The sequence below is a fragment of the Astatotilapia calliptera genome, chromosome 10 (assembly GCF_900246225.1).
Source record: "Astatotilapia calliptera chromosome 10, fAstCal1.2, whole genome shotgun sequence".
Classification (NCBI taxonomy): domain Eukaryota; kingdom Metazoa; phylum Chordata; class Actinopteri; order Cichliformes; family Cichlidae; genus Astatotilapia; species Astatotilapia calliptera.
Genome location: NC_039311.1, coordinates 31,843,397 through 31,852,761, shown reverse-complemented (window position 1 = coordinate 31,852,761; position 9,365 = coordinate 31,843,397). Strand labels below are relative to the sequence as shown.

General features: G+C 41.3%; 1 non-coding gene across 1 annotated transcript; it reads left to right on the top strand.

Annotated features, from left to right (window-relative positions):
• The first annotated feature begins 4,963 nt into the window (after window positions 1-4,963).
• On the top strand, window positions 4,964-5,056 carry trnai-uau (transfer RNA isoleucine (anticodon UAU)). The gene is given in 2 exon segments: window positions 4,964-5,001; window positions 5,021-5,056. It is a non-coding gene; the product is annotated as a tRNA-Ile (tRNA).
• The last annotated feature ends 4,309 nt before the right edge of the window (window positions 5,057-9,365 follow it).

The following is a 9,365-nucleotide window of genomic DNA, read 5'->3' as shown; positions in this document are numbered from 1 at the left end:
TCGCCTCTTTGAGCACAAGAATGACAACATCACAGAACGCAAGTATGGCGAAGCCCGCGGCTCTCCAATGGGAGATTGAGAGACCAGTGTTGGACTGTTAGAACTGCTTTGAAATTCATATGAGTTGTTCGCACTAAAGTAAAAAGCACCATCACTTCATGCGGATACCCCTTTGGCACCAGCTGTTGTCTCAAGGCTGGAGCCGAACAAAAAACACCCTGATAACGACTGTGTTTAGTCTGTTCCCCCCATTCCATGCAAGGCCACCTGGGTTGGCTGGCAGACTGTTTACTTAGCCTGGCAGGGCGAAGGACACTGTCTCAACTGAACTCTGGACACGCACACACATACATATACACTGATATGCACACACTCCCCCCCCTCCATCTCCCTGTTGGAGCTCAGTCTGGGGGGAGTTATTTTTTTCTCCTTATCTTTCCTCATGTGGTGCATTTTCCATTGTTAGACCTCTCTGACCTGTCTTCCCCATGTGATGTTTTGTGTAATGTACTGTATGTATGGTCGGAGGGTAAGATGGTGCCGCCATTGCGTGCAATACGTCGGCAGCCTTATTAAATTTCCCGTTGTGGGACTAATAAAGGTATATCAAATCAAAATCAAATCAAACACTCTTCTTTCTGTCTTTTCCACCTTTAATCTGATTTCCTCTCCTCCTTTCTTTCACCCTCTCTGCCTCCCAGAGATGGTGAGGTAAAACCAGAGAAAAAGAGGGAGAGGAAAGCGAGGGGGCGGAGAAGCCATTTGATAACTGAGTGACCTGGAAATGTCAGAGATGAGGAGCGAGACTTTCTACAAGACACACGCACACAATTTTTCCTCTCACACACACTCGTACAAATTTAGAGTCTCACACTCTTTCTTTCTTTCAGACACACTTTTCAGGGTGAGACGGCCCCGCAGGTGGTTCTTCTTCTCTTGTAAAAGGACGTTTGCCTTTGAAGCAACTGAATCCAAATCAAAAGGGAGCTACGCAGGAAAGTTGTATTACATGAGATATGAGACGTGTTTGTACGCCGGCAGCCCCACATGGTGACGGGAGGTAAGTGCTGGCCCCCTGAGAGTGTCACTACCATAGACAATATAAAAGATGAACGTATCCACGGTGACGCCCCCCACTGGTTTGTCTTGCTATGGAGCCTCTAGATGAGTGTTTGTGCTGTCACCATTTTGGTATTTGAAACAGGGTGTGACACGCAAGGCGTGGACTCGACTGTGAATCCAAACAAAACAAAATGTATATTTTATGCAGCATGACCCGAAAGAGACTGAGCCATAAACTCCTGGCAGTGTTTACAGAGCCAGGAGTTATAACACCTGGTTATAACGAGTGTCGTTATAACCAGGTGTGTCACACCACTACTGAAGTTCAGCTGAATCACGAGAATGGGAAGAAATGGGAAGTTGATTTAAGTAACTTTGAATGTAGCATGAGCAATCATGCTAGGGTGGGGTTGGTACTTCAGAGACTGTTGGTCTGCTGAGATTTTCCCACACAACCATCCTCAGTGTTTACCAAGAATAGTCTGAAAAAACAAAAGTATATCCAGTTTACAAGCTAAAGTTTGGAGACAGTTACTTGAGTTGCAGTTTTGAAAAAGGCGTTTATATCCACAATAATGATGAAGTGTCACCATTGAAGGCTTAGTTTTATGCTAATATTGCAGACTCATTGGTTCAGTATGTTAATGCCTGAAAAACAACAGCACTGGCAGAGTGTTTAACAGATGAACCTCACAAGAGGATGAATGATGACTCACCACAAAGCCTGCTAAATAACCAACACCTCCACATCCACGGCTCACTGTGCACAACAGAAGCTGTTCATCATAAACGGGGCAACACTTTTTGGCGTTCTAAACCATCAATCTGACACCAAAACTCTGGTACCAACAGCAAGGAAGGGATCAAGAATATTACCTACAAAACAGCATCTGGAAACCATCTTTGCCTTCAATAACTTTAATGGCACTGTGCACTGAAGGGTCCCTGCGAACAATCTGAATGGGATGGATAGCAATGACTCACTTCCTTCTGATAAGTTGATGGCGTAAATCCAAATTGAAATCAAAACAATTACGAGGTCTTTGAGGTCTGACCTGTATAGTTGTTTTTTTTTACTATTGCCACAAATATGTGCCGTTTCTCATGACACACATTGGTTGGTTTAGACAGGTGGAGGGACTCAGACTCACAGAGGGGCTGTGTAAGTAACAGGTTATTTCACCCAAAGGAATGATTCTGCATTTTGTCATTTAATTTCCTCGTTTTATACACACAACTCTCACCTTCAGTATTACAGTATACAGTTGCTCATGTAAAGGAGGGAACTGCACAAAATAAACCTTACACTTTATTTTGTGCACTTTTCAAAATTTCTGGTTTTGTGTTGCAACTCTGCAACTTAGTCTCTTAGGAAGTGTAGCCCTTTCTACAGGTGACAGCTGCTACACCTTAAATGTGATCACTTGTAAACAATAGTTTTGGCCGTGTGGTATAGATGGTCCATGAAGTTTGCACTTAAAATTGTCGAGCTAAATTCTAGTGCGTGATTAGTTTTCTGCGTAACAGTGATGCAACTTGGCACACATACAACCACCAAAATTGCTTGTTTTAGCTGACAGCTTAAACTCCACAAGGTCACTGCTGGCTGTAAAAACCAACCCTGACACAGGAGGAAGAGTGGGTCAGAGGGTCGCCGGTCCAATTACTGGTGACCCTGTAGTATCCTTGCTACTAATTCATCTGTTGGAGTGTGTGCAAATATCAGACAAAGTACTTGTCTGCACTGTATGTACATCATATGTACATCAGCCCATTTACCATTTGAGAGGCTCACAGTAGAGCTGCTACTCATCCACATTGAAGGACTAGGATGCCCTTTAGTGGGAGAAGAGAGAGCCCTGGGGCAGACCCAGCTTCAGTGTCCCCCAAGATGAGCTGGATAAAGTGGCCGTGGGGAGGGAAGTCCCGATGTGCCTGTTTAAACCCGAACCTGGATAAGCAGCAGAGAATGCATGGATGGATACGTCAAAGTGCATCAGTACTAAGAGTTTCTCTACAACTGACTGCACGTTCACGTTATCTCAAAGAAAGCTGACCAGTAAATGCAGAGTGAAAAATGTATTCAACAGACTTTATTTCTTCTGATCTCTGTTTAAAACATAATATCTCCGGCCGATTAAAATCAGCCTTAAGGCGGGATGATTAATCATAACACAGCACTCGCTGCATTATTTTTCAGAGTAAACACACTCTCCACACATGATTGTGACAGCATGCCCACTCCTGTTATTCTCCTTCATATCAAACTGTTGCCCTCTTCATAAACCCTTTGGAGTTATACTGTGTTGTGTTTATTTTTCTCATCTTAATCCTCTTCATGTCTTTGTGAAGCCGCTGAACTCGGTTATTTATTTGCACACTTACTCACTTTTCCCATTGTTCTCCTCCTCGCTTGGGAAATTTGTCAGGTGGAGTTTTTGTTTTTTCTGACTGGAATATTTTTGGAAACACTTCACGGTTCATGCTTACAGTTCAACCACCCATCCAGTCTGTTATCCATCAATCTGGAGAGCCAGCAGGGCTCCATCCATCATCCTCACATACAGCATCCAACATTTACTCGTCCATCCATCCATTCTGACAGCACACAGGCAGGCCACATGTTTATTCATCTATACTTCAATCCATTAATCTCATCACTCATTAGTCTATTTTGTCTACTAATGTTCATCACTATCAATCCTTCTATCATTAATCAAGTCACACAGTTGAAATTATTGAGGGTATGCAATGATTCGCCCAGTAATTAATCAGTTTTCCTACTTCACAGCCTGATATCTTGACAAAAGATGAAATGGCCACAATAGAAGGATCGACCTGTCTTGAGGGACTAGGGATACATTTTAATGTTGGTGTTCCTGCTAGTCAGCACTAAAACAATTCGTTGGTAAAACGAATTCTTCATGTTTTATCAACATAAAACTCCAGTTCCATGTTGGTTCAAACATGTTGTGGTGCTACTGAAGCGATGTGTAACCACATTTGGCACCTGTGTGTGGATGCTAGCATGCAACAAAGGAAAACAACTGGTGCTAGTAATGCTAACAAGCTACCTTTGGTAAGCTAATCTTTTCATGTGCGTGCAGGCTTATACTAATTATGCCCCACATGTCCATTGGACTGGGCTCTGTTTTGAACGCAGACTCGCTGAATATTTGTTTCTCTCAAATAAACTTTGAAACCAATATAAATTAAACTATGATACAGTATGTTTCACGCCCTGTTTGCAGGTCTACCAGATGTTTTTTCAGTCCTCCGGGATAAATCATCCTTACAAACAAGAAAAAGTAGCAACAATTTTTTACACCCAAACCTAGTTTTATTTACAGTTATTTTATTTTCTATCTAAACGGTTTACCTTGTAAACCTAATCGAGTAGTTTTACTCTTGAAACCTGATCAAACACTAATGAAAGATTATTAACGGGAAAGTAATACCACAGAAGGTTTCTCAGGGGTGTCAGAAGTAAAATGATCTCCACCTTTATCACCCCCAACCCTCCAAATGCAGACATTTACCTGCTTTAAAAATCCTCACTATGGGGAACATGACAGGTTAGATTAAAAAACTAGTTTTACACCACAAAAGAGAGAGAGTGTGTCAGGAAACACTAAGCAAAAGCTTTAATTTGCTTAGGTTTCGATAATGAAAAGCAGTAGATGTGAAAAAGCACATTACAGACAAAGTAAAGTTCAGTTTTCTGAATTGCTAAGTTTGACATATCTCCTGAGAGGACTCATCCACACAGGAAGCCACTAGCAGTGACATCCTTCTGTGACAATCATCAACTTCCAGGTACAATAGGTGAAATAAGAGCAGGTGATCAAAAGTGGACAGAAGCAAACTGCTGATTGATACATCAGGACATCATTTACCTGAAGCTCCAGTAGCGCAATCGGTTAGCGCGTGGTACTTATAGGCAGTACTGGGCTGAGCAATGCTGAGGTTGTGAGTTCAAGCCTCACCTGGAGCAGTGTCTTTAGGCTTGTTCTTACTTATAATAGATAAGACAAATAACAATACTATGTGAGGTGCCTGTAGCTCTGGAGGTAGAGCAGGTTGTCATTTCTGGGACCAACTATTCCAGTCTCCATGCCAAATATCCTTGGGCAAGATTCCAACCCCATGTTGCTCTCTGATGTGTGTGTTTATTGTAGATGGAACAAGCATAGTGAATGAGTGATCAACAGTTAAATCTGTTCACATGATACCAAACATTAAAAAGCATGCCTCCTATTTAAATATTCAATTCTAATTTTTCAGTTTGAGGATTGTTTTGTTTGAAATTGACAACTCAATTTGTTTCTACTCAGTTTGTTTTTACAGAGTTGTATCTTCAAAAAAGATAAATTAGCAACAACAATTGTGATGCATTGTTCATATACTGACTCATCGAGCCTTTCCATCCACTCATTATGCAGTAATTTATCCATACAGTTTTAGTTTCAATCCAGTTCATTCAGTCCAGCCCCCGAACCTACACAGATCTTCTATTTTCCCATAAACTCAATCATCCATTTAACAGACAACTGCCTCCTGATTAAAGAGCAGGCTCATAGAAACAGAAACTCAGTGGGAAAGAAAATGGTCGCAGACGTTGCATCAAATCGTATCATCACGCCAAATTACCCACGAGTCTCTGCTCATTTTTCTCCCGTTGTGTCCAATCTGTCCGTCTGGCTCCAATGCTCCGCTGGGCAGTGCTGATAGGCCTGACAGGTTTCTGGATCCTCCTCGGATAACTGGGCCAAAAAAAGATAGAGAAAATGGATCTGGAGGGGACAGGAAGGCGCTGACACACTAAAAACTCTTAAATCCCTGTTTGGATTTGTGGCAGTTTACAAACAGGGACGAGTAACACTAAGTATAGCTGGAAGGAGGAAAGAGAAAGTGTGAAGAAGTCCGCTGGATAAACTAAATCTAAACACTCTAACTAGGTCATATGGATGGATGTCCTGAGTTTGGTTTATTAAACGTTTTTTCAGGCCCCTCAACAGAATGTGACACCATAACTCACACTGATAACATCTGCACTGTAGGAGTACAAAACACACACTGGATTCCATGGTAAAGTGTAAAAACCTGCTAAGATAATCACTAATTTTCTTTATTGAGTGGTTTTGGTACCTAAACCAAGTAAATATCTGGCAAAACAAACTTCAAGCGCTCGTCTGTTTGACGCTGCTATTCTTTAAAAGCTTTCCTTCAGGTTGTTTGTATGGATGTTCTAAAGGGAACAAACAAAAAGCTGACATGAACATTTTGGTTTATGGTTTGTTTCCATTTATATATTTTTATTTTAGCTCCGAAATGGTGGATTAAGCAAAGCTGATTGTTTTTAAAAGATCTTTTTGTCATAACCGTCTGCAGAACATCACTGATGACCTTTGTGGCAGTAGGAAAAAAGACATGGTCATTTTGGACACGAGGATGTGCTGCTTTCTGACGGGGAAACTTTGGACTTTCCAACCAAACAATCTGAAACAGGCCTCAGGTTGTGTCTTTTAGATGATTTGGTGTAAGGCCAGCTTTTTTCTCTCATTTTCTTCTTCTTACTTCTCCTTTCTCAGTCCTCCTCTTCCATCTTGTATTCCCCTCCTGTCTTTCCCTGCCTAAGGCCATATGTGCTACGCAGTTGTTCCAGCCATCAGTTTGTTTCATAAACCTCCACTTCTTCACTCTGCTTTCCTCCCCTCCCTGCTTGCAGCCATGCAGCTGAGAATTAAGAAGCGTGATGACCTCCCACCTCAACTCACTGATCATCACAAGGCAAACATGCACCGAAACACAGAAAGACAACCGCAAGGGACAAAGGTTTGGATCTGTCTGAACGAATGTTCCGTCGCATGAGTGAGCTATGTGCAGTTGATTTGGGGTTATCAAATTGTATGCTGGTTATGTCCATCAGTGCTTTTACATGTTGAAACATCAGAGTCTGTGTAGATGGTGGATCCGAAGGAGGCAGCCTCTGAAAAAGGACATTGTGTTACTGAAAGGTCTTGAAAGCTTGAGTCTGATTACATTCATCAGCAATGTCAGTAAGTACTGGAAGGATTTAATTCTTCCACTGTTACCTTCTTCAACGACATGTGTTGCTGCCATCAGAATCAAAATGTCACTTTTTGTCTGTCTGCTTTGTTCTACTGTGAATAAAATACGAATTTCCATGATTTACAGATCTTTGACTTCTATTTTTTATTTACACTTTACACACCAACCCAACATTCTGGAAGTGAGGTTGTGCCTTCAGCACATGTTGCTGAGAGTCTTCAGTGCAATAAAGAGTACAAACTCAACGCAGAAGTGCCTTTATGTGTTTTCCTTTCAAAAGCCATCCAGTAAAACTAAACAACCGATGACTTTGTGGGCTATACAGCATATTTTAATTCACAGCATGAAATATTCATTCCAATTAGTAAATTTTGGTCACTCTAAATGTAAGAAGTAGGATTGCATAAGGTTTGCCCATTGGCTAACAACTTGTGGTTGACAATTAATTTCCAGATGAGTTGTATCCATTCCTTGGTTTTGAGAAAAGCCTCAGCTTGAAACTTTATATCAGGACTTCAAAGCTGTTTGGCGTCACAGTCTGTCTTTTACACTGAGCTTTTTAAACAGGGACAATTTCATAGTTAAGCCCAAACCATTTACTGCCTACACCAAACCAATTAGGTTTTATCTATACTAGAAACAGATGAAATTAATAAGAGGATAAAAATCAGTTGCTGTGACAATGTGCTGAGCAGTGATTCGCTGGCAGTACCAGTCCTTCCGACCTCGAGCTGTGGACTGTTTTTAAAAGTGGGTCACGTTGTGTACCTGACATGTATCAGGAGCTATAAAAACAGGTGTAGGGTCATAAAACTGTGGTTCAACTTCACTAAAACTGAAAAAATGTGATCAAAGCAGGAGAAAAAGTTATTTAAATGTATTCATGATGACAATAAACAGGCTGCTTGATCGTTCACAGTCGATGTTAATTGTTAATTTCAGTTTGTAGAATGCCATTTACCTCATCAGTTCTTCTTTCTATATAAAATGAGTTAGCATGCCTTTGGCTCTTCCTCCCTCAGGAGTGTGATAAGCAGCGTCTCTTCCCGACAGTCAGTTTGAATTTACTGATTAGCCTTCAGCTAACCTGTGGACGACAGGATCCACCGGCTCATGTCCGTCTGGATTAGGGTCCTCTGTTAATTCACCTTGTTGCTCCTGGCAAAATACCAAGTCTGGAGAAAAGACAGACAGAAGGAAACAAGAGGGAAAAAAACAGCATCTGCAGAAAGAACAACTTCCAGGAATGAAGAAAAGCAAAATGTCTAAAAACAGAAGTACTTTCTCTCTATGGTCATTTTCTTCTTCCTTGGTGTGTTCGGTTTCGTCTCCTCGCAGTCGTTCATCATCCTCAGGTACATTTCAGGCTGACGGGGAGGTTAACGTCTGGCGTGTTGAGTGCTCAGCTTGAGTCGCTACATTCACACAGCAGTTGCAGCTATCTTTAGGTAATTTTAGCGTGACACTCCAAACTGCAGCGTAAACAGTTTTTAAGCATAACATGAGGAGTCAGAATAAAACTTACTGACCCAAAGAAATGCTGTAATGTATATGAATTAGCAAACATTTACTTCTCTTTGAAACACGGCTACTAACAATGCTTTTTAGCAGTTAGTTTCTTATAATGGACATTTTACTTTACAACATGTAACCCAATGAAACTTTAACATTTGGAGGGAACAAACAAAATCAAACAGTCTCAGCAGTTTGTAAAATACCCGCAACATTTAATGTTTTCAACTAACTATATTTTTACTTTTCTCGTTTTTTTCCCTGTTTCTGGGTCCAGGCTGCTCCTGCAATGGATGAGGCACATAGTCTATTGACCCCCCAAGACCCAAGCAGCCACAGGAAACAAACACTGATTATTACATGGCGTTTATTTATGAAGTACTGAGGGAAAACAACAGAACAGGAGCATCAACACTTCAGCGTCAGCCGAGGCCAAAATGATAAACAGCACAAAGCTAAGCTATGATGCCCGCACTTATAACCCCATGGAGAGAAAAAAGAAGCAAAACAAAGACAGAGTCTGACCTCCTTGTCCTATCCAAAAACAGGAGAAAACGATGGGTTAAAAGTAACAACAGCTCACCCCTACCCACTCCACTTTCTCAACTATTAGAAAGAACCTCAGCTGGCAGCGTCTAGTTTACGAAAATTAAAACAGCCATTTTTAAAATCGGGCAATGGGGGAAATGGCTACAAAAAAACAACCCTGTGTTACCAGA